The sequence below is a fragment of the Talpa europaea genome (genome assembly GCF_964194135.1).
Source record: "Talpa europaea genome assembly, chromosome: 4".
Taxonomy (NCBI): Eukaryota; Metazoa; Chordata; class Mammalia; order Eulipotyphla; family Talpidae; genus Talpa; species Talpa europaea.
The window spans coordinates 118087705-118113785 of record NC_140070.1 but is presented as its reverse complement, the minus strand read 5'-3'; the positions used below and the strand labels follow the sequence as shown (position 1 = coordinate 118113785).

Below are 26081 nucleotides of genomic sequence, written 5' to 3'. Positions count from 1 at the left end.
CATGGACATCTTACATTTACAGAAAAAAAAAAAAAGCCTAACTTCCATCTTTCTATAAATAATGGCAATGAGAAGTCAATTCCTAAGATGCTTTAAAATCTTAGCCTGATAGCAAGTGTTAATCTTTCAGGAAAAATAAAGTAGTAAGGACCACACTAGGAGGACTTATAAGACCATGTTAAGATGGCAGTAAAGCATATACAAAGAGTACGAATTCATCTTATGATAAGTTTGACAAAAAGTTCCACAAACTTACTTCACATAAACAAAATTTCCTGGTATCCTCTATTCATTGTCATAAAGACTAGAAATCAGAAGAAAGAATGCTTATGTCCAAGGGGTACTCTGCCCATGTTTTGATGCAGCTTTCCTTTTCCAGTTGACTCAGGCTCACAAACTAGATGGAATTCATTAAATTAAATGTAGGTGAGAAGAAATAAAAACAAAGATATGAACAAATCAACAACCAAAACAGGAATCAGGCAGGATAAAAATATGTTCCACATAGACTTTTATACTTGCTAAGATTGAGGTATCAGAGTTCCTCGGAGAAATATACCCAATAGAATGTGCTTTCATGCATGCATTCATGTGTGTGTGCGTGTGTGTATGTATAACTTTTATTTTAAGGAATTGGCTAACATGACTTTGGAGATTCTGCAAGTGCAGAATCTGCAGAGTGGGCTGGCAGATTGGAGAACTAGGATAAAGCTGATGTACATCCCAATTCGAGGGCAATGGCCTTCCTTTATTTTGTCCTTTCTCTGTTCCCTTTTGTCAAAGCTGGTAGTGTTTCTGCTGGAGTGTTTCTTCTTGTTGAGATGGCTGACTAGATCCTTAAGTCACAACTTTAGTCCCTTCGTGGGATGATTTTCCAGTAACACCTTGGTGTTCTCGCTAAACCACGCTTCATTATTTTTTATAACATAGATAAGTTAACTTTCAAATCTAATTTGCCTCCTTTTTCCTTAAAATCCCTTCAATTCATCTCTCTCCTTAATTTTACTATAAGCAGTAAGGAAGATACAAGCTGCATCTTCAATACATTTTCTAGAAAGTTCTTCCACTAAATATGCAGATACATCACTCATAAATCCTACCTTCCAAAACACACTAGACCACAATTCAGCCAAATTCTCTGCCACATTTAAAAAGGATTGCTTTTCTTCCAGTATCCAATAAACTGTTCCTCATTTCAGTCTGAGGTCTCACCACTATCATCTTTGCGGTGCCATATGTCTGCCAACAATCCTTTCAAGACAATCTAACATGCACCTCAAAGCTCCTCCAGTTTCTACCCATTCCTAGTACCAAAACTACTTGCATGTTTTTAGGTATTTGTTCCAGTAACACCCCATTTCTTAGAATCAAAAATTGTATTCATTTGCTAGGGCTTCCAAAACAAAATGCCACAGATTGGGTGGCTTAAAAAACAAAATTGTATTAATGGTTCTAGAGGTTAGAAATGCAAGATCAAGACACCAGCAAGGTTTGTTTCCTCTAAGGTCTCTCTTCTGGGCTTGCAGATGCCCTCTTCTTGCTGCCCTCTCACACGGGCTTTTCTCTGTGAATGTGTACCTCTTACGTCTCTCCAATGTTCTAATCTATTCTTGTAAGCACAATCAGTCAGATTGGATTAGGACCTACTCTAAAGGTTTTTAACTTAATCACCTCTTTAGCATCTCTATCTCCAAATACAGTTACATTCTGTGGTACTGTGTGTTAGGGATTCCACATATGAATTTGAGGGAAATGTGGTTCATCCATAATAGAGGTTTAGGGGAAAATTTAGTCTAAATTCTTTGCCACCAACATGAGTAGGAAAAATTGGTCAATTGCTCTATTCGCTGATGCATTGAAAATAGAACTATTACTGAGGAGAACACAGCCCTTACTAACTTTAAGATTTGGTAGAGCATTGTCTCATGAGCAAGCAATTAAAAAGACTATCTCAGTGGACAAAAAATAGGAGCAAATTGGGGCAATATTAAGAGATTTTTTTTGTTGTTGTAAACTCTCCAAAAATTTTTGTGGAGTCTGGATGTGTTTGGGAAATGTGAGGCAGAGAAAATGGAATTCTAATTTCATATAGATGTGCTAATATTTGAGAAAATGTCCTGTAAGATGAAATAGTGGGTTAAAGATTCAGGCAAAGAAATGGGTCTCAGTGAGAAAAGGTGACAGATGGAACCTAACCTGGGGGAACAGATTCTTTCTCTCTGGAAGAAAGGCCAAATTTCAAAGATAGGGATTTGTCAAGAAAGAGTGGGGAACCTTAAAGGCACTGATTGAAATCAACAGTTCAGCTCAGTGGACTGAGTAAGATGCCTAAGTGGGAAATTTGGAAAATTCTGTAGATAAGAACCAACATCAAGATAGTAATTCAGGAGACTGGAGAAAGTAAATATGGCTTGAAACTGAAGGAAAAATTCTTTAGCTCAGAAAAAGTATTCATTTTTTAGGAGAAATTGTGTGTGTGTGTGTGTGTGTGTGTCTGTGTCTAGAGAGAGACAGACAGACAGAGAGAGACAAAGAGAGACAGAGCAGAGAGAGAGAGGAGAGAAGGGAGAAGGGAGAGAGGGACTGACTGGTGGCTGGGTATGAAGTCATCCTTCAGATAAAAAAGAATATAAATGGCAAGTGATTAGAAGATTGATTAATACTTTGATGTACAATTCCTAAACAAAAGTGCAGAAACCGTAATAATAGTATATTGGTTTTAGCAATCACAAGCCTGTTAAATGCACATTAGTTTATTTCAGTCTTGCTAACTTTTTTGAGATCAGTTGGGTAGATAGCATTCCCTTCAATTTGCATTTGAGGAAACTGAGCATCAAAGAAATGATTTTTTAAATCATAAATTTGATGGTAGAAAGGGTCTCCATGCAGACTAGGTCTTTCGAGGACACACCTAGTACTTGCTCTTCTGCACTCAGCTGTGACTCTTAATTGGACTATACTCTGTATTGTGACTTATGTCATGCCAGTGTGCTAGAGAGTACATGGGTGTGGTTTTTGGAGGAGAAAAAACTCTTTGCCCATCTTCCCCCAATCTTCCACCCACATGCACATTTTTGATCTATGGTAGCAGCAGATTATAACCCCAAATGAGCGGTATTTGAGGAATGGCTTGAGGGTGACTATCTGAGGAGGACTTTCTTTGTCACAGCCACTTTAGTGGAGAATAAATAAATGATTTATTTTTGACTTGAAGGAAGGTAGAAGTAAGGAGAAGCTGATTCAACTGTCTCAAAGTGATTTACAGTAGATGTATATAAGAGCAAAGTCCATTTTTTGCCTTCATAATAACCATAAAGTACACATGAATAGCCTTAGGGAAATTTTAAATTCAAGGTTCTATTTTCAAATGGAAGTCTTCTTTTCTCAGGGTTCAAAGCTCAGCCCATCAGGACAAAGTCCAATGTCAAGTAATAGGAAGATAATATTGAAAGTGCAAAATTGTTTTGAAAAATTATTAGAACTTATTTATTTAACCCACATTATCTTGCATCTTTGGAGAAGAAAAAGCATTTTTTGCTTAATTTAGCCCAGAATCAGGTAAAGTTATTGCCATTAAAAAAATGTGTTGAGTCAAGAAGTAATGAAAATATTTATGTGATACATAGAGCATAGATTAGACTAATAACGTGGAATGAAACACAGGTTCTGCTAATTCTTAAACAGCTGTCTTTATATATTTAGTGGATAACTAGAAATGAAATCAAATCTAATAAAGAATAAACTATCTCATATTTGTTCATCTTATTGACATGAATGAAAATTACTATACTAATTATAAACAAAATTCATATGGCAATAAAGAAATTAAAAATGTATATGCTTCATATATCTTACACTCATGCATTTCTGCACATTCTGCTATTAATACAAAATTATGACAAGTTAAGTAAGTCAGGGGTCTCAAGACCATGTCCAAGTTGGTTTTAAGAGCTCTTCATTTCTCCATGGTTCTCTTGCCTGATTTATCAGCAGGTACCCCAAAAGGAAACAGATGGCTCACAAATAGATAATTAAGAGAATTAAATAAAGTATTCACAAAGATGTGGACAAATGATATTGAAGAGGCTAGTGAGGATAGCAGCAGTAGGAGACTCATCATCCCTAAGCATGAAAGGACAGTATTAGCAATAAGCAAAATACAATACTTTTACACTTAATATGTCATTTAAGATATGCATGCCATATTAAATGTGTGAAATTCAAACAGACAAATGTTATGAGGGTTTCCATTCCCAGGGATAGCTAAAAAAAACAAAAAAACAAAAAACAACAAACATGTACACACATTTTAGTGATGTAACTTTTAGCATTTTACATATAGTTTTAATTTTGCTCATTTCTATCATAGTTGAGTACCTTAACTCTCTTAAATATCACATTTGAAGCCAAAGAGTTCCTCTTTTACATGCCTAATGATTTCCAGCTTTTTATCATTTGAATATAACTTACGAAATATATACATCTTATCACTATCATCAGCCCTTTTATTTTTCCATTTTCAGATATCTACATGAAATTGCAAGTGCAAAATATGATAAAATATTCAAATAATTGAGTAACTCTTAAAAGATGTCAGAACTGCTGAAACTCAGTTCTCTTTAAGTAGGTAATATTACCACATAAAAATAATCATTCACTACCCGAGGAACAAAAGTCCAGATTAAGCATGTGGTCAATGTGTATTGATGGACGATAACACTTGTTGAATCTCAAACATGATAATACCTGAGAATCGCCAATATTTATTACGCAAGTTTACATTAAATTCAAAATAAGTGACCATTCAGTAGCCTGATATTAAAGACTGAAATAGAGATGCTACAAAAATCAAACACAAAAAGGAAACAGTCTAGGTTCATTTTGTGGAGATAAATGAACCACTCTTGAGGGCAGCTTACTAAGCATTCTGTATAAGAATAATTCTTGTTATATCAAAGCAATGTTATTTATTTTGTTTAGATTAAAATAAAACATGTGGGAGAAACTTCAATATTATGTTTCAAAAGTGTCTTTTAGATCTGTGTAAACAATAAATTAATAAGATCAATCACTTAGCAAAGTAAACTCCAGTTATATATAAAGAAATTCAAGCATGTCCCTGGTAATCTCCCTGAATCAATGCATGGGCAGGGAAACCCTCAGTGCATATCCTGACAACATGAGTGTGGCCCCTGTATGCTCCCTGAGCAATTGTGAGGATAGAGATGACCCCAGCAGATGCCCTGCTGACATCAGCATGGCCCCAGTGGATTCCTTCAGCAAGCATGAGAGTGAAGCAGCCCCCAGCAGACATCTCACCAACACCAGCATGACCTCATTGTACTTCTTGAATAAACATGAGGGGGAGTCACCTGAGTAGATGCCCTATTCACATTAGAGCAGGCTCAAAATTTCCTTAATTGGACATGAGAACAGAGCCCAATACCAGCATATGTCCTCCCATGCAGGACCTTAAGGGAACTTTGAATGAGGGCAGACCCACCCAAACAAATATCCTTCAGACATTAGAACGGTTTTGGTGAACTCTGGGGAGGGACATGAAGTGAAACAACAATAGCAGACCCCTTACAGAGATGATGCCTCCCATTTACTGAAGACCCAACTACAAGTTAGTTATCCCTGACATGCAGTACCATCTACTGGAAAAACAGAAGCTCTATGCTCTTAATTTTTAGGAAAATAATGAGCAGACAAAAAAAATACACAACAAACACCAACCTGAATCCTCAGGGGAATACAACCACAAAGAATAGATATATAGAATTTAATCCCCAAAACATGGAATATCTGTTCTTCCTAGCAGATACAGAGTTCAGAATTTCCATGAAATGGGAGAAAACAAATTCAAAGAAATGGGAGAAAACACAGAAAAGTCAGCCAAAGACATACAAGAAAACTCAGGAAGACAAATGAGAAAATTAATAAACAGATGGTCAAACTGAAGCTTTAAATACCAAAATAATGGAGAGGGAGTTTGAAAGAGAAGATGAAAAATTCTGGAGAAAATTATGGAAATAGAATAGACCAAATGAAAGACAGAGTCAGTTGATCTTGAATATGAGAATGCACAAAGAATCCAGGTGGAAGAAGAGGAAAAAGAAGAAAAAAAATTATGAAGAAATACCTCGAGAATTATACAACTCCACAAGGAAGGGCAATATAAGAATATTGGAATAGTGGAAGAGAGAGAGTTGGGAATAAAGAACTTATTTAAAGAAGTAAAAGTGGAAAATTTCTCAAGCTTGTGAATGGAATTAAATATACAAGTTTAAGATGTAAAAGAACACTAGAGTACCTCAAAATGAGATCTACACCAAGACACATAGTAGTGAAAGTTTTGAGAGGTCAAGACAAAGAAAGAATATTGAGGCAAATAACCTATAAAAGAACCCCTATCAGGCTAAAATCAGATATCTCTGAAGAAACACTATGGAGAGAATGCAATGATACAATCAAAATACTTAAATACAAAAACTGTCCTCCAAGAGTATTCTATCCTACAGGACTCTCCTTCAGATATGAGGGAGAAATAAGGACTTCCTCAGAAAAGTAGAAACTGATGGCATTTTCAAACACTAGAACTCTTGCCCCCAGGAACTGTTGGGAGGAGCTCTTGTATTTAAAAAAAAAAAGAAAAATATCCACAAAGAACTGAAAAAGGAAATAGAGCCACTAAATTGAGACAAAATGGCAGCAAAAGATTTTCATATATCAATAATTACTCTAACTGAACTCACCAATTAAAAAGTACAAGATGTCTGACTAGATTAGGAAACATACTACAACTTTCTTGTTTCCAGGAAATGCATAAGAGCTCCAAAGATAAGCAGGTACAAAAAAAGGATTAGAAAAATAATCTTACAAGTAGATGGGTCTCAAAGGAAGGCAGGGTCTACCATAAATATACAGATAAAATAGATTTCCATCAATAAAATGTACCAAGAGACAGGTATGGACACTATATAATGATTAAGGGAAAAATATATCAGGAAGGCTAAACACTCATCAAGGGGAAATTCTCTAATGAATGAGCATGATAATACATAAGGTAATAACTATCAAATGTGAAAACAGACATTGGAAAGAACACATTCACGGAGGGGGACCTCAATACCCCACTTTCACCAATGGATAGATCAACCAGACAGAAAAAAAATAAGGATATAGTAGCTTTAAACAAAGAGTTATATCACATGGGCTTCATAGACATGTATAGAGAAATACACTCCCCAAAAGCTGAATGCACATTTTTCTTAAGTGCACATGGAATGTTTTCCAGGTTTGAACACATAGTTCAAGAAAGGTATCAACAAATTCAAAGTTCCTGTCTTCTAATTCACACATTATATTTTGTTTGATCCATTCTGATATTTATTCTCTCTACTACATTTTTTACATCATCCAATGCATTCTTCAGCTCCATAAGTTTTGTTTCCTTTTATATAATTTCTATCCTTTTGTTGTATTTCTGATTTTGTTCATGTTTTGTTTTCCTTATTTCATTGAACTATCTTTTTTGTGTTTTTGTGTATTTCTTTGAGGTACCCCACTATTTTAAATTGTTTATTGGGTAAATCATAGAACTCTGCTTTGGGGATATATACTGAAAGACTATTTATGATGTCATGTTTCCTTGATATGTCAAATTCCTTGCAGTCTAGCTTTAATGTCTTCATATTTTAAATAGCAGTCTCACCTCCTCCAGTCTTTACAAAATGTCCTCTTTATTGTATCTAAACCTATAATTTTTTTCTTCAACAGTGTGCTCGAAATTCTCTAAGATATCTGGATTTACCTATGACCATTCATCATTGGATGATTGTTTAAGATGGCATTTTCTAGGGTCTCCTAAACATGACCAAGAGAGACAAACGTTGGTTCATGGGTAACTACAGGGTCTGCAATAGGGACTAAGGTCTGTAAGTCTATTACCTGACACATGGTTGGGTGAGAATCTTCCTGGCTCCCTTGGTATATGGCATGATTATAACAGCTTGCACAAAGGCGCTTTTGTCCATAAATGAATCTAAAATTATTGGTGAGGGAAATGAAGTATGTCTTACTTAGCCATATTGTCCAGATAAGGTTTTTTAAAGCCCTAGTTACAGGCTGTTATCACTAAAAATATGACATTTAATTTTAATATGATTGAACTTTATCAGTGTCAAATTCAAAAATGTCTTAAATGTTATGATTTTGTAAAGTTTCATTTTTAATCAGGAATTAAACTAATGTGCACAGCTGGAATTAAAATAAAGTGCACACCCAGAATTAAAATAATGTGCACATATTGTGATTTGTTGCTGTATCTTTTAAGTCTATTTAATCTGTAGGTTATCTCTCTAGTCCCCCTCCCACCTTTTTTGTAAGCTGCCTTGCATTTCATTGTTGGAGAAACTGTATTATTTGTCTCAGTTTTCCACAAGAGGCATTTTTTATATGATCAGAATTGTGTATGCTTCTATCAAGAGACTTCTATTTAGCTCTCTCTTTCTGATGTTAACAAGAGTTGATGTGCAGTGCTTATCCATTAATTAAAGATTGCTAAATCTATATTTTAATTCTCTTATTCCTTCTCCATTTATTTGTTCAAGTACCTACAAAAATTTGCCTTCATTTGGTTATTCAGTGGTATAGGTAATTTAGGAAAGACAGGATTCTACCCAAATGCTTGATTCTTCCTAGTGTTTATTTTTATTTTTATTGAGGTAACATTTACATTGTTATTTCTATTTTAGAAGTATTGGATCTCCACTCTCAAGTGTTTTTACCACACCACACCCATCACCAAATCACCCATAATCCACCACCATAGTTCATTCCCAGTGCTTTTTAAGATGAATAGGTCACTACACTTTCCATTTACTTTTTCCAAATCAAAAGGATGCCATACTTGTTTTGTTCTAAGTACTTAGCCATATAAATGTTTCCCTTCTGATAGCTTTCCAAGACACTTACCCATTTTCTTTATAAGAACATGTCCAAATTGGAGATATACCAGTTGATATGAGAGAAAGAATTGTGACTTCAAGAAATACTCTGATGTTAAATTGTTAACCCAAAAATTATGAAAGTCATTTGTAAGAAAAAGAATGAGAAATCACATGAGTATAGAGAGAAGTTCTTAATTGAATAATGTAAAATGTAATCAACATACTGAATAGCAAAATTTTCAATACATATACTAAACTATTACTCCCACTTAGATCTTTAAAAAGTGATTTTGGGATGGAGTGGGTACACGAAATTTGTTATTGGCAGAAGATCTGGAGGTGTTTTTGTTTGAATTGGCATTCTACTTTTTAATTGTCTTACAGAGACAAGCTATTTTTGAGATGGAGCTGTCATTCTCTCCCCCTCCTCATACCTTCAGTTCCCTGTTTGCCAGTATTGTAATAAATAATCAAACAATTTGGTCACTTGAGATGCTTCCTTATCTGAATATTGATTCTCTTTGTCCCATGGTCAGGAAATAGTGTCCTTAGATTTGGAATTTATGGTTAGATTACTCTAACCATCAACTTCAGAACTTGATAATGTCCCTATTATCTAATGAATTGTTCAAAAATTTATAGTTTATGCTAGAGGTAGTTTAATACTGTAAATATCTAACAAACAGTAAAGGGGCTATTATTATCCTTTGTCAAATAACATTGTGTTTTTCTGGATAAATCTGTGCTTGTATGTATGTGTGTGCCTTTTCTTTTTTTATGTAAGTTTTTTTTTCCCCCTTAATCTCACCAATCTCCTTACTTCAGGGAACTGTAACTGGTGTCAGACCTTTCAAACTTGCTGAGGCCAGGTACCATTTATATAAACCTTTTAAAGATCCACAGTCCTCTGATGAATGTCTTATGTGCATAAAGGAAAGATAGTTGAGCTTTGTAAAGTCAGTTCTGACATAGAATAAATGCTCAAGAAATATTTATTGATTGAACACAATTTAGAATCTTATCGATTTCTTGATATAACATTTGGAACAACTATAGCTGCAAGAAGTGTCATAATAGACATTCAGTTTTCAAGCAAACAATTCCTTCTGTCTCTTTACTTCTCTACCAACCCCTACCTAACCTCCCCAGTCCATCATCTAAATTCTATCATTCTTTCTTAATAAAAGATACCCACTTAAGGAGAAGAAGAAGAAAAAAAAAAAACAATGACCGAATGCAATTTGAGTTTTTCCCATCCCTACTGTCAGTTTGGTATTTTGTTAAATGTTACTGCTTTTCACTTTCAAAATGGTTTAGCCAACAGTATTCAATCTACTTTCTACCAGGTAAACTTTGTCCACCCCTTAACCTTTAGGTCATTCCAATCATGTTATTTCTCCCATAATACTAGAAGTAATGGAGTAGGCAGGAAGTGAAAGTAGAAGTTATATAGCTCTTCTTGCCTGTCTTTTGTTTGCTTGTCTCTAACTACTTTAAACTACTTCCTTCTCATCTTTTTAACAATAATACAAAATGGTTCTATCTGAATGGTCCTAGAGCCAGCCCAGACTTTTATAACCTATTATTACGACCTTTCTCTCATCAGTAATTGTTCAACAATTTGTACCTAAAGAAGACTTATAACGTACAATCCCCATGGAAGATATATTGAAAGTGGCATATGGGATGGCTATGGCAGTTATCACATACCAAGATGTTACAGATCATCCAAATGCAAGTGGCTTAGAACACTAAAATACTTGCATAGTGAATTAATCTGACATTTTAAGAGTGATCTCAGTTTTGTATCTGTTATAAAGGTGTGTCCTCTGATAGGATAGGTCAGTTAAGTAGTTTTAAGTATGCTTGCTATAATGTGAAGAAATTAACATTAAATAAATAAAGAAAATAAAAACAAAAAAGAAAAGTAAACATAGAAAAGGAAGAGGTAGAGAAGGAAACAGCAACATGAAAACACATTTTTGCATTCATCAGTTGATTGTAAATCACATGCTGTCATTTGCCCTGTGTGGTGATAATGGGGAACAGGCAGCACTGAGCAGCAGAGACAAAGCAGCAGTTACTAAACAAATGATTTCTTTATCTTTATGTTCTTTGAGTGCCTCTTTTGTATTCCCCCTCATATAACCCTTACTGTCATTACCTCCCCTCATAGTAAGAACTTTTATAGTCATTGTGCCTGAAATATTTTTATGAACTTAGTGGACATTCAATAAATATTAATTAGTGGCATGCCATGTGTTGTGGGCTGTGTGCCTTTCTTGGGTCATAACCCATTAACCTGATTTGAGTCACAGAGACCTTATAGAAAGGTTCAACATGTTTAAAGGCAGCCCTTTAAAGATCTGCCTTTGGTTTCATGATTTTGAACACTTAGGAGAATTGCTTTATAGCAGTGAAAAATAATTGAAAGAGCATTTGGTAGGAGAAGGTGGGAGGAATTAAGAAACAGATCAGTGGATGATGTCCTTTAAAGTCCACTTCTTCTAGCAGAATTTGGGATTGTTCTTTGGGTTAACATCACATACTCTTACCATTCAGCTTTCCTGTATGTTCTTGGCAAGTTCCTCTTAATTCATTCTATTTGTGTTTGTTGATTATGGTTATTTGCCCCTAGGCAGTGAAAGTTAAAATAAACCAGAAAATTCTCTTTGTGTCTCTAAAGATATATCCACCAGTGGCTGCTCAAGTAGGCTAAGCACCCCAGGGATATGCAAAGTCATCAAGGAGTGGTCCTTCTACTACTAAATTACTTTAATACTATTCTTTATATCACTCTTTTGTTTATATTTTCTTTTGCATATAGCATATAGTAATTGAAGTATATGTATTTGAGTTATCATAATCAATAGACAAAAAATTTCGAGACAAGGTAACATAATGTGATGAAATAATATATTAGTGCTGAGATGAGGAGATAATGAAATATGCTTGTTTCAAAATAAGCAATCCCTGGCTCTTGAAACTAGGAAATATTTTAGATTGTATTTATACTCTTGAAGAGAAAGAAAGGTAGGCAAGTAAAGGGATGAACTTCTTTGCTCTCATTCTGGCTGGTTTTGTGCAGGCTTTCCTCCTTTCTTCACAGAGATTGGAATGGTATGGAATGCTTGCACTTTACAAACCAAAAAAGCAATTAAGTTTAGCTAAGATGGGTGTATTATATCTATAAATACGGTCCCTTTGAATATGTAGAAAGCGCTTTTCTTAAGAACTTCCAATCTGAAAGTATTCACAGGCAGGAACCAAGTCATGGTTCCTGTGGGGATTTCAACTCTGAACGCGTTAATGGCACAGTCAAAGCAAGACAATGACAGTTTATTATTCTCAGTGATTGGGCATAGCTTTGAGATGTTTCACCAGAATTATTTACCCCATCATATCAAACTAAGTACAAAAGTAATGAGATTGTAAAATTACTGATAAGATGGGAAAAATCAAAATTTTTGAGAACAGTCAAACAACTAAAAGTGGGAAGATAGTGATGGTTGTTCTTGGGGTGAATCTTGGTGTAGATAAATTATTCAAAGGGGCAGTGATTTACCTAAAAGAGTTTCTATGTGAGTTACAGTAATGAAAGGCAAAATCATTAGGTGGTGCCTAGGAAATAGGTGTCAAACCTTTACAAACAATAAATTATCAACTATGTATCTCAAATACACTTGTATTTATTTATTGCTCATAATTTATAAATTCAACTATCATTAGTTAATATCTCAGGGACAATATACTTAAGGCAAAATTATTCATTGATAACAGTGGGTGTAAATTCAGATCTCAAAAAGCCTTTTTGATGATAATTTATTTTTCTGAAAAATGTCAATGTCTTGTCAGATCTGATAAGGTCATCATAAAATTTTTCATTGTAGTATGATTAATGAAATATACTAAAAGTAGGAGAAGTGCCATTTCTGCTGTTTTCTTATTGTTTACATGTGCTTACAAAAGATTCATTTTGATTCACAACACTTTTCGTGACAAAAATAGCCAGGTTTCCATTTAGAGAGGTTATTCCTCAATCAGAAGATATAACCTGGAAATGCACCAAACTGGGCATGCACATTGCAGTAACTTGCAATGTGTCAAAGTGAGAAGGAAGAGAGAGGTTGCAATCATCAATCTCTTCATGCTACAAACTGTCTCTTCTTCCCTCAGGATATATAAGCCAAGGATATAAGTGTCAATGTTGTATTAAATATTAGTGACTTTTAATTACGTTTTTTATTTTTAAAGAAAAAATATTGTTATTGAAAATTCTAGCAATTTTCTCTGACCTACAGTGGATCATCTGATGTACTATAAGAGGTATATACATCTTATTTGGAAACCCTCAATTTACACGGTCAACATCAATTTCAGACATCTACTTACTTGATATTACTCTATAGAGGGATCATTTGTTCAAGAAATTAAAGGACAAAATGGGGGTAAAAGCTTTTGTAAACCTTTGTGCCAAAGCTTGTTAGAATTTTTGCAACATTGAAGTGTTTGCATTCTAAATAAAACAATATGAAATACTCTATAAACTTGGGAAGAGTATATCATCCCTAACATATTTTGATATATTTTGATTGAAGAAATTTCAGGCAGCAAGAATTAAGGAAAAGACTGGTTTTAAAGTGTTGAAGGACAACTGTATTTCCAACTTGGAAATTCATTATGAATTTCAAGTCTATCAGACTTGGCTGACTCTCCTGTTAAATTATATAAATTCTGTATAAAAATATGTGTTTAAAAATGCTGATGAACTAGCAAGATAAGGATTCCCAAGAAGTCAAATACTAAGTGAAAGTAGGAATCCACAGGCAAGCTGAACACATGGAAGATGATTGAAGCTCAATAACCTTGACTTTCGGGTGTTACACTGTGTACAGGTGGATTTAATTAGGAGACCTCTGACATAAGCTAAAGCTTCAAGGGTTGTAGTGTTACAGTAAGGGTAAAAATAGAAAAACCTGAATTCTCTGAAGGAAGTAAGAAAAACAATCTCTTTGAAACGTTGTTGCTGGGAAGAAGAGAAAGCAAATTGCCTGAGTTTCTTCAACTACCAGTGAGTACTCACCTAATAACCCACAAAACATTGTAGCTGGGTTGGCTAAAAATCCTGAAGCCAGTATTTAGGTTTAAAAGGATATTAGATGAGCCATGTCCAGCTGCCTATGAATTGGAAACAAAAATATCTGGAAAAACTCACCTACAACACAGACCCAAATAATTCCCTTAGATTGAACTTCTGAAAAATATGGACTCATAGTCAAAAATCAAATAATACCTCTGGAAATGAGATATCATAAACTGGAATCAACAGATTCAACTGGCAAAAGTTTCAGGATTGATTGGAATCATTGACACAAATGTAAAATAAATGTTTACATATTTGAAGGAATAAAGGAAGAGGATATGATTAAGTTTTAAAGAGCAAGAAACAAAAAATTACAAACATTTAAAAGGAATTAGATATGATAATTAAAATGATAACCTCAATAATGGTATTAAAAGTAGATTAGAGATAGCTGAAAACCTAATAAAGAATAGGAGGAAAGATTCAATGAAATATGTAGAAGGGAGCATAGAGACTATAACAACAAAAAAACATGTAGTTAAAATTTCATAAGAGAAGAGAAAATGTATGGGAGAGGTAATAAATGAAGAAATTAAGGCAGGGCTTTTTTCAGAGATTATGATAAACACATTTCTTTTTTTTAATTGAAGTAACATTAGTTTATAATATTATATAGGCTTCAGGCACAAAGCATTATAAATCAACACCTGTATATGCTACATTATGTTCACCACTAAAGATCTAGTTTCAATCCTTCACCATACAACTGACCTATTTTTCCTGATTTACAAGCCCCATGCCCCTTTTTTTCCAGTAACCACTTTCTTATAGTCTAAAACTTTTTATTAGTTTTGGAGATACATATTTCTTAATGTGAGATGTCCAGAGAATTCTCAGGATGATAATTAAAATGTCATCAATATCTAGGTCAATATTAATGAAATTATAGGACAATGAACACAAAAAGAGGACCCTAAGGGCAGAGGAATTATATATAGATATGAAAATTAGATTGACAGCCAATTTCTCAACAGCACCAATGGAAACCCAAAAACAATGGAATTAAACTGTCAAGGTAATAAGGAAACCTAGAATTATATGCACCACACAATTATTTTCCAGAAACAAGGATGAAAAAAGTAATCTTCAGAGAAATTTATATTGAATGAGTTTCCCATCTAATGAATGTACTCAGGCAAAAAGAAAGTGATGCCACAACACTAACGATAAAGAACTAATCACAAAAATCTACAAAGAGCTGATGAGACTCAACAAAAACAAAGAAAATAATCCAGTCAAAAAATGGGCTGAAGAGCTAAAAAGAAATTTCTCTAAAGAAGAAATGCAAATGGCCAACAGGCATATGAAAAAATGTTCAACATCACTTGTAATCAGGGAAATGCAAATCAAAACTACAATGAGATACCATCTCACACCAGTGAGAATGGCACATATTAAAAAAACTAGCAACAACAAATGTTGGCGAGGTTGTGGAGAAAAAGGAACTCTCCTGCACTGCTGGTGGGAGTGCAAACTGGTCCAACCACTATGGAGAGTTGTGTGGAGATTTCTTGAACTACTAAACATAGAGCTTCCATATAATCCAGCAGTTCCACTCCAAGGTATTTACCCAAATGACACAGAAACAGTAATTCCAAAGGGCACCTGCACCCTATGTTTATAGCAGCACTATTTACAATAGCTAAGCTTTGGAAACAACCCAAATGCCCGAAAATAGATGACTGGATTAAGAAGATGTGGTACATATACACAATGGAATATTACTCAGCATTCAAAAAAGATAAACACATGCAGTTTGCAGCAACATGGATGGAGCTAGAAGGGATCATGCTCAGCAAAATAAGTTAGAAAGAAAAAGAAAAATACCAGATGGTCTCACTCATAGCAGGAATTTAGAAAACCTAAATAAGAGACCAGGAAAAAGACTAATCAATACAAAGTAAAAATCAAAATCAACAAGCAACTATAAACCAGAGACACACTATGGGGGGGGGCGGTCAGAGAGGGACAGGGAAAGGAAGGACTAGAGTCAAAATAAAGGAGGGGGTGCAATTGTATGGAGAATATAACCATAATGAAAATGCATACATTGTGCAAAGATGAAAAAAGATGTAAGAATTATATAAAATAAAATATTTAAATAAAGAAAAGGTATTAAAAAAAAGAAAGTGATGCCAACTGTGAAGTATGAGATGCAATAAGGAAGAATTTTAAAAGGCAGTATATAAGTATATTTAAGTGAACACTGAGTATGTCAAGCAAAAATGATCGATTTATGAAATTAAAGTTAGGACAATAAAAACATAAGTTGTATAAGTTAAAAAGTTGTTGAAATTAGTATCTTATGGTTTATAGTTTGAGATGTGTACATAGTAATAGTTTATTTAATCACTCATATAGAATAAAATTAGAGATAAAATATATATCTAAATTAGTAGAGGCAAAAATGGAAAGAAAAAATAACTTAATAAAAATCAAGAAGGGAAAGCCAAAAATATATAAATAAAGACAAATAGGGCCTCCCTGGTTGCGCAGGTAGTCGAGCTCCGCACTGTAGAGCTGTTCGCAGCCTCTGCAGCGGGGTTTCAATCCCCGCAAGCTGGGGAGAAACCCACATGGCGCGGCAGAGCTCTCCTGTCTCACCCGTTGCTCCCCTCAGCAGTATATTTCATCAGTCTGCCTGTTCTGTTCCCCGCTCTGTCTCTGGTGAATCCTCTCACCCTTCTGCACATCTTGTATAAATAAATAAATCTTTTAAAAAAATAAAAACAAATCAAAAGAACAAATAAATAAGTAAACCCCAAATAAACCCAAATATCTTAGCAATATCAATGAAGTATGTCAATTTATGTATGGTTAGTTTTTTTTTTTTTTTACAGAAAAAGCCCAACCATATGATATTTACAAGATCTATAGAAAGTATAAGTATACAGAAAAGTTGAAAGTAAAGAGATTAAAAATGAAACTCCCCATAAATATTAACCAAAAGTAAGTAGGCAAAATATAGTAATGTCCAGCAAAATTGTCTTTAAAGCAAAGGCAAAACAGCCACTATAGATGACAAGAACTACTTCATTACACCGGCATGTTTAATCAACCAGGAAAATACAATGCTCTTAAATTTGTGTGTATATAATCATGTAGCCTCAAAAATACATAAAGTAAAAAAATTATGAAGCTGCAAGAAATTATGAATAGATCAATCATCATAGATGAGGACATAATGCACTGTTATATGTAATTAATGGTCAGACAAAAATCAGTAAGACTATAGAAATTTAGACAAATGTAAATAACAAGCTATTCCTAATATATATGTGTGTCTATATATAAAATATACATATATATTGTTTTACACACACACATATATATACACATACATATGGTAAAAGTTTAAAAATAAACAAAAAGCTATAAATTCACAGCTCAGTAGGGTTTTTTTCCTGAGTGGGGAGGAAAGGAAGTTATGCTCAGGTTGTGTAGGTGGATCCAGAGATGCTCATTCTACTGATACTCTTGAGTTTATTAAAGCAACAAGTGGCTAGGAATCCATTGGAATCTCTATCAGTCTTTGTTAAATAGGAATATAGGAAAAAAGTAGATTTTTGCCCACAGGGGTTTTACTCTGGAAGTAGAGTTCTTCTGAAAACATCGCTCATTGAATCATTCAGTCTTCAAGAAATAGAATGACCATAAATTTACTCTGGGATCCTCCTGATCTACAGACTTCCAAAGAAGGGCTTTATTTAGGGGTCAAAAATCCTGAGTAATTCAAGTTCCAGCTCTAATGCTGATCAGTGAATGCCATATTGGTAGGAGGGAGTTTACATAAAGATCTAGTAACGCTTCTAATTTTCTTTGTATGAAATAGTATTATGCCCATTTCACAGATAAGGAATCAGAGACTTGCTCAAAATCCATAGCTGTTAAATTGTAGAACTGAAACTTCTACTAAGTCCACCTGATTCCTCTCACCCAAACCCTTCCTAACCCCCTGAATCTTTGCCGTTTCATGTAATATCTTCCCTCTGTACCTCTCAGTAACTTTCCTCATAGAAACTGTTTTTATGAACACAATCCAGAGCAGTAAATTGGGGAGAGAGGAAACTCACTGTTTCTGCGGGAGATGGGCTGCAGCACACACCCATCTGTTGTTTACTGAGCTGAGAGTGCTGATCGGTTCCCAGCAAGCAGTGTCTGCCTCCTGCATTTTGCCTCTCTGGAAGATGTTTCTTGTCCTGCCCCTCACCACCCACTCGCTTCTGTCTGGTTTCTCTTTTGCTGGCCCTTTTCCCATAGCAGTTAATGTTTGCCCTGCAAGTGCCAGAGCATTCATCCTTTCTTCCTTGAATGATGTGCCCATTTGCATATCATGCAAACAGCCCAGCTGCTGGAGTCCCAGTTAGAGTAAATAACGGTCACAGTGTTTATACTGATTCCTCCTGGGGCCTTCTGGAACCTGCTGCACAACTCCAGGGAGAAAATCGTTTAGTTGGAATCTCTGCTCAGATCTTCTGTCATCATGAATGAACAGTTGTGCTAAAAATGCACATATAACCCTTTCCGTGTAAATATGTACTTTAGAGTTTACTGACAGAGAGATGCAGAGCAATGCTCACTCTATTTATAGCTTGTCTAATTCCATTTATTAACCTTTAGATTTAAAATATGATCTCTAATTATACATTTACTTCTTACAAACGATTCAATGAAAATCTCAAGAATATTCGAGATCTCAGTGGAGATTTAAACTGAGCAGATGTGGTGCTTTCTCCCTGGAGAAACACCTCTCCATGTTTTCTCATTTGGACCTAGACTCCAAATTGGGAGTCTTGTGACTGGATTCCCTGCAAAGAGAAGTTCTAAAACCACAGGAAGAATGCATTTCAATTTGGAACCCTTGTCTGCCTCTGGAAATGGGGAACTGACTGTCAGACCTGATATCCATCCTGGCCAGCTTGCCTTCATTTTAGTTCTTCCACCCTGGTACCTTGGGTTTGGACTGTGCTGGAAAGGCAACTGTATTATATAGGCTGCAGTTCAATGAATTTATAAATACCGTGCCTACCAGAACATTTAACACTGAAAAAATTAAGGTAATCTTGGGAACGTCAAAAAGTCACTTTTTACTTCTGGGAGGTAGGTGGCCAGATAAAATCAAGGCTACTCTGGAAGTCATATGCCCGATGCCAAATGGCATTGTGGTTGTCGTAGACTTTTTTTTTTTTTTTTTTTTATAGAGGCATGTTTTTCTTTCTTTCTTTATTTGTTTGTTTGTTTTGTTTATACATGCACTGGGTACAGTCAGAAGCGCGGGAGGGTGAGAGAATTCACCAGAGCCAGAGCGGGGAGCAGAGCAGGCAGAAGGACCAAAGTACACTGCTGAGGGGAGCAGCGGGCGGCAGGAGAGGTCTGCGCGCCATGTGGGACCCTCCTCCGGTGGCCGGGGAGCAGCCGGGGATTGAACCGGCACCGCAGAGATCGCAGGCAGCTTCGCAACCCAGCGCTCAACCGCTGTGCCACCGGGGAGGCCCAGTCGTAGACTTTTGATGTGGAAAGAATGAAGAAGTCCAAACTGAGCTTCATAAAATAACTAGGAATTCAGAAAAATCAAGCAGTCTCTGTATTTAGAGTTGCTAATACACAAATCTGAGTATCTCATTATCCCTTACAAAAGTTGAGAAATTATTAGCAGTGTATGAACTGAGCTCAATGACTCTCTGGTATTTGCAGACTACCTGTGCAATCATAGGAGATGGATTAAAGGAAGGACTTGAGAAACCATATAATATGATTATTAAAAGAAGAAAAATGTTGTGACAACAAAAAAGGAAAAGAATGGTAATAACATCTGTGTGGAATAAGTTTCCTCTGTCCTGATTTTGACAAGTGGAAGTGGCTACAGGCTGATTTGCCTGCCTGCCACCTTGGATGTTGTTAAAGCTTCATTTTGCTGAACAATCAGATGCCCAACTCTATTGCCTGTGGAAAATAAGTGAAGGCAATGCTTCTTCAAGTAATCTTTTCTCTCTATTCACAAATCTTTTAGTACTACCACATAGGGAAACCAAGCAAGAATAGTAAATTCACCAGACAACAGTTGTTGAAGATTGAAAAAAAAAAACGAATTTACATTTATTATTTTCAAATGAAATCAATTACACTCTTTAAAAATCTAATCAGTTATAACATCGTAAGTAAAGAAATGGCAACAAATAAAAAAAAAAAACAATTGGTAAACTCACCATGAAATATACCACAAAATTCTGATACCATATGCTTATTTTTTTTTAATTTTCTCTATTCCTTTTCTTTTAATTATTTTTTTCCCTTAGGTATACAATTTATATACCCAACCCCAATACAGAGTTACTTTAGCTGGATCAGTTGAAGCTTTAGAATTATCCAGGAGGGTGCACATGCCTACATAGTCTGTCCTTAACAATTGAACTGCTTGATTTATTGCTCTGAACCAATCAATAGATTTTGTTTTTTTGTGACACCAATCAGAACTGCCTCAGTGGTGCTTGTTTTGAGACTTGTAATTTGGCAATCTAGCCTCGTGTATCTATTTTGCAATTTTTTTAATGCACCAGTTACGATTTATAGTTTCTTAATATGCACATATATGTTTGGATGCATATTTCTATACTTGTTAAGGTTATCTGTGCATTTAAAAAATTATTCATTTAACAAATCCCTGAAAATCTGATTATTAGTCATATAGAGTCAGTCTAGGTGAAGTCTTATAATGAACTGTCAGATTGTAACAGCTACATTGTCCCTGAAAAAACTAATGGAAATGTCAAAGTATTTTGTTCTTTATTGGCACTTATATACTGGTTTATATAACTCACTGCACTAGAATTTTTCTTTTTTACCAACAACTGTTTGAATTGTAAGACTTGAATGTAGAAATTTCAGGTACAAAGAAAGTAAAATTTAACCATGACTCACCAAACTGGTACATAAGGAGCGTCTCCTCATCACTTCCAAACTGCCTCTTCCTAGAGTTTTCATTTCATCCAATATCAACTCCATTCTAGTAGTTCAAGATCTAAAACCTCAGTGTCATTCTTTACTCCTGTTTTTCTCTGCCATCCCATGTCTAATCTGTCAGCAAATTCTCTTGGCAAAACAGATCCAACACTCCTGCACTTTCACCTCCTCCGCAATGACCATTTTGTAGAAATTACTACCATCTCTCACCTACTTTTTGTGAATAACCTTCCAACTTATTTCTCTGCTTCTGCCACTATCTTCCTGATCTCCCTTTTTGATGTGGCACCCATCAAAAATCCATCCTCAAAGAAGAGAGAAATGGTATAATTCAAATTGTATAGTTCAAATCATGTAACTCTGCCACTCATCCTATAGTGGTCCTCCATTTCATTTAAAGGAAAAACCAAAATCTTTCTGATGGTCTACAAATATGCCACTACCACCTTTTTGACCTTGTCTCCCTATTGCCACACTGGTCTAGCAATTCTTTGAACTCCCCAGGCACTCTCCTGTCCCAGGACTTTTGTTCTTTCTATGGTCGCTTTCTGAAATCACTTTCCTTCAATAGTCTCAATGCTAACTATTTTATTTACTTCAGGTTTACTCAAAAGTTATTTTGTCAGTGAAATCTTCTCTGGGAACCCTAACTAAAATTTAGGGTTCTCTCAACTGTCATATTCTCCCTCTGCTTAATTTTTCCTCCTTCACAATTATCACTGATATCTCAAATATTTTACTTATTTATAATCCATCTTACCTACTAAATTATAGTTTCCCAGAAGACAATAATTTTTGTTTTGTTCATTACTGTGTCCATTGGTTTGACCAATCTCTGAAGATAGTTGGTACTCAGTATTAGTTGAAGGAAAGAATGAACAAATAGTGAATGAATAACTGATCTCATTCTTATTGTAGTATTGGTGATTTCAACTATTTGAAATCAGATCTTCCTGTCATTAGCTGGTTGCATGAAGTATCAAGTTTCACCTACCCTTATTATATTTGGCTAATCCTTCTGATCTTGGGTGACACGTCATTTGATTTTTGCTGTGGCTCTTTACAGAATCTGCTCTCCTGCACTCAGCAGGATAATGGCTGAGTGACAAGTCTCCAGGGCCATCAGTTCAGGACAGATCCAACCAACTATTCCTACTTGTTTATCTGATGAAGCAGAGGGAAGGAACAGACCCATCAGGCATGTGACTCAAGACCAGGGAGCAACTCACCTTGCTGTTGTTCTGAAGGCAAGACTGATCTTTCTGTTGCCCCAGATTTTAGCAGAAACACCCAAACCTCATCTATTTCAGTCATACTGCCTAAGGGCACAGCCAATGAGAGAGTGAATTTTAACACCTAAGTTTTGCAGGTTATTCCCATTGTTTTCATACTGGATCTTTTCTTAGCTATCATTAAGATAGAGGAGGATTTTAAAAAGAGGAGGATTCTTTTGAGGAGGGAAAGTTACTTTAACACATCATAGTTAACTTTTAGAATTCTGTCCTAAAGAAATAATGACAAAAAAAAAATCCATGAATGGAGAGATTAGTCTCAGCATTTATTATGATGAAAATTAGAAAGCTAATTATTTATAAGAGGAAAATGTTAAGTGGGATATTTTATGACAATTAGATTCGTTGCACAAGTTTCTAAGGCAGGATATTTAAAAGTTTCTTGAGGTGTGATTTACCATATTGGGAACAATAAAGAAAGAAGAGAACATCTTAACCAGTTTATGAACTGCAAGTGCTTTGAGAAAAAAGGCAAAGTAACAGCCTTTAACTGGCCAGCAAATATTCACCATGATAATGATCTGGTCCCAGCCTTGTTAAATATTGTGATTCTATGCAAGAGAACAGTTGATTCATTAATAAGATCTCTACTTCAATAAGAAGGTCTTAGACTTACTTATCCTTCTTAGGAAGAAATTGGTGAGAATTAAGCTCCATTTCTGATATATGAATCAGAGAACGGGGAAGGAGGGAGTCCTACATATTAGAGCCCATATAATTTATTGTTCAAACTAGAATGCTTCTGCGAGCAAACAATGGCATTATTATTAATAACATATGCCAGAACAACATGTCCAGGTATTAGCAGACATCACATATTGTCATCTCCTGACCTAAGGAATCTGATTTTGCTCAGAGAATACCCTGCAGACTCTCTGGAGCCTGGTATCAAGTGATGTTAACTATCTTGGCCCTTCCTTCCTTCTGGAGAATGTCTAGAGCACTAGAGAATTCTCCTTTGAAGTCAGGCCTGGGACCTTAAGGACAGCTAGGCCAATGGAATCACTTCCTTGATTTCCAATGCACTCAATTTTCCACTTTTATAAGATTGCTGCCTTTAATACACATAGATGAGAGGGTTGGGAAAATTTAAACTGTTTTGTCTGTTCAGAAATCACCTAAATATCTGAATACTATTAAATTAGTGTTTCTCAAACGTGTTTCTTTGCATGCATAAATCATTGAGCAGGGAGTAGCTTTCACAAAAACCAAATCTTGAGCCGCATCTCAGACTTGGTGGACTGGTTCTTTTTTGGAGAATTCTGAAAGTTTTATATTTTAAGCAAACTCTTCAGGTTATTTAATAAGCAAGTTTGAGAATTATTTTTTTAATTGTGATTAATAATAGGCTTTTATTTTTTATTTATTTATTTTAAAATAAATTTTATTTTTATATTCCCCATAGAATTGCAACCCCCTTATTTTGACCCCAATCCCTCCCCTCCCCGCCCCCCACCCCCCATAGAGTGTCTCTGGTTCATAGTTTTTTGTTGATTTTGATTTTCACTTTCTTATAGTTATTCATTTTCCTGGTCCCTTATTTAAGTTTTCTAGATTCCTGCTATGAGTGAGGCCATCCGGTATTTTTCTTTTTCTTTCTGGCTTATTTCGCTGAGCATGATCCCTTCCAGCGCCATCCATGTTGCTGCAAATTGCATGTCTTGAAAAATGTAAGGGAGGGTGTGTCTTCAAATATGCAGATAAATATTTTCATATGTATATATATATAGATGGATCTAAAGGAAATACAATAAAAGGTTAACATTAACAGAGCGATGATCTCTGAGAGAGGTATTATGTTCTATTGAATTGTCTGTACTTTCTGCAATATTCACAGTGTGTTATAATCAACCATAACAAGAAGCATTATTTTTAAATTATCAGGATATTTCTTAAGCAAATTACAAGCCTGGCTTACTCTTTTTCCTTAATATGTGAGAATATTTTTTTAAAGTTTTTTTTTAAGATTTATTTATTTTTATACAAGAGCTGGGGTACAAGCCAGAGGCACAGGAGGGTGAGAGGATTCATGAGAGACAGAGTGGGGAGCAGAACAGGCAGACTGACTGAAATACACTGCTGAGGGGAGTAGCAGGTGAGACAGGAGAGGTCCGCTGCACCATGTGGGTATGTCCCTGACCGGCCAGGAATCGAACCCATGCTGCAGAGGCTGCAGACAGCTTTACAGTGCTGCACTCAACCCACTGCACCACCAGGGAGGCCCTGTAAGTGAGAATATTTTGTATTATGTGGACCAAAGTTGTTTTCCTTAGGTTTCCCCACTCAGGGAACTTCATGTAGATGTGCAATTTGTACCCTGCACAATGCTACAGAGGGCCATTTACCCTGGGTTGTCTTGAATGGCATCTCTTAGAGAAGTGAGTGAGTGCACCACTGCCTCATTGCCTGAAAAGTCATTTCTCTTGCATTAATTCTTTACTTAGAGATTATGTGTAGAAAGCAATTATAGATGAATAATAAAATAAGAACTTCATATATACTTGATGATTTATCAAAGCTAATGCATATTTAATTACTTTTATATGAGGAATTAGGGACGATATCACAGATATGAATGAGTCAATGATCATACGGGGAAGATACTTTTATGATGAATTTCAAGTTAAAATACTCTGGTTGCTTTCATAATGGAATTGGTTAAAGCACATTCATTGCCACAAATGATATCCTTAAGCTGCCCAAGGCCTAGAAAAGAAAATGTGTTGACATAAAAATGTACCTGAAACCTCATTATTTAAATTGCCACCATGTCACCACAATCCTTTCCTTCTCCTGGGTATATTGTGTGGTTTTAGTTTTGTCCATTCAAGTATATGCATTTTAATTATCTGAAATGAGAAGGAATAAGGGGAACACTTGTTTATTCATTCAAGTAACCAAGACATATATAGAGAACATCTTCTATGTGCTAAGCTCTGGTAGAAGACAGGTAAATCTGACCTGAATCTTGCTATGAAAGTTGTGACAACATAGGAAAAAATAAGACTAGTGTATATAACTAATTAAAATGTATGGAGAAAATAATAAATGGCCCATTATATAGAACTCAAAAGAAGGAGAGATTTACCTACAACTTGGGACAGGTGTAACAGGAAGTAGGGGAACATTTCTGAAAGGGAGCCATTGCAAGAGGACCCTTAAAGATTGGATGGATTTGAGGACCATTCTCATTTAGAAGTATGAAATAATCAGTATGTCATGCTTAAGTATGAATAAAGGCCCAGAAGCAGGAGATGTAAAGATGGCATAAATGACTGCACTAGTGGGAATGTAGGGCAGTGTATTGGGAAGCAGAAGTTGAACTGGCAGACTTAAGTCATCTGGCACAGTAATGAAGAAGCCAAGACTGAAGCATTACTTCCCCATTAAAAAGGTCAATGCTTTCTGTTCATATTTTCAAAAAGGCAGTCAGTTAACTCCAGAAAGCAGATCTTAGGGTCACAGCTGAGCTGCTTACACAACCTCTCAAAGAGCAAAGCCCCATTACCTTCTTTGTCATTGGGCATGAAGGTTAAACATTTTATATTAGGAAGTGAATGTGACATGCAGAAGTGTCCAAAGCTCTGTTTCATTGAGTTATTTTATTATTCGTACAAACTTGGTAACATTAAGATTGTATATATGTGTACTGTGTGTATACATAATTGATATAGGTCATTAGGGATATGGAGCAAGATATACCTTTTACACAGATTTTCCTTTGAAGTATAC

The 26081-nt window shown here is 35.3% G+C and overlaps 1 pseudogene across 1 annotated transcript in view; it reads left to right on the top strand.

Moving 5' to 3' along the window:
* Positions 1-18989: 18989 nt before the first annotated feature.
* Positions 18990-26081, top strand: part of LOC311170344 (ADP-ribosylation factor-like protein 4A) — a 39732-nt pseudogene continuing 32640 nt past the window's right edge. The window contains exons 1-2 of the transcript in view: positions 18990-19268; positions 19601-19899. The product of the transcript in view is annotated as an ADP-ribosylation factor-like protein 4A (transcript). The remainder of the gene's footprint in view (positions 19269-19600; positions 19900-26081) is intronic.